The following is a 313-nucleotide window of genomic DNA, read 5'->3' as shown; positions in this document are numbered from 1 at the left end:
TTTGAAGTGAGGATGACCTTGGTGAGATATGCAGCCCAAATTCGCCCCTTCGTGAGGGACCTTGGGAAAGAGCCTAATCAGATCGCTTTGTCAAGGACGACCCGACGACCCTGCGGACCAAAGGGCGAGAGAAATCCCAACCCTTCGCAGCGTCACCGCCATGCTCATGACCCTCCCGTGAAAGGAAATGAGGCGACACCTGAGACCGTTTAACCTTTCCGTCAAATGTTATGAGCGATTGTCCCACAGCCGAGTAAACACAGCTATGGCGCCTGTCAAACGTCGCCAAGCAGTAATTAGTAAACACATAAAC

The 313-nt window shown here is 52.1% G+C and overlaps 1 protein-coding gene across 1 annotated transcript in view; it reads right to left on the bottom strand.

Moving 5' to 3' along the window:
- The window catches only part of LOC119590357 (CD2-associated protein-like), a gene marked incomplete at its 3' end in the record, with an annotated part of 10,507 nt that overhangs the window by 566 nt on the left and 9,628 nt on the right, over window positions 1–313 (bottom strand).

This window comes from Penaeus monodon, chromosome 27 (genome assembly GCF_015228065.2).
Source record: "Penaeus monodon isolate SGIC_2016 chromosome 27, NSTDA_Pmon_1, whole genome shotgun sequence".
Taxonomy (NCBI): Eukaryota; Metazoa; Arthropoda; class Malacostraca; order Decapoda; family Penaeidae; genus Penaeus; species Penaeus monodon.
Note: the sequence above shows the minus strand (reverse complement) of the source record. Positions and strands in the feature narration are given on the sequence as shown.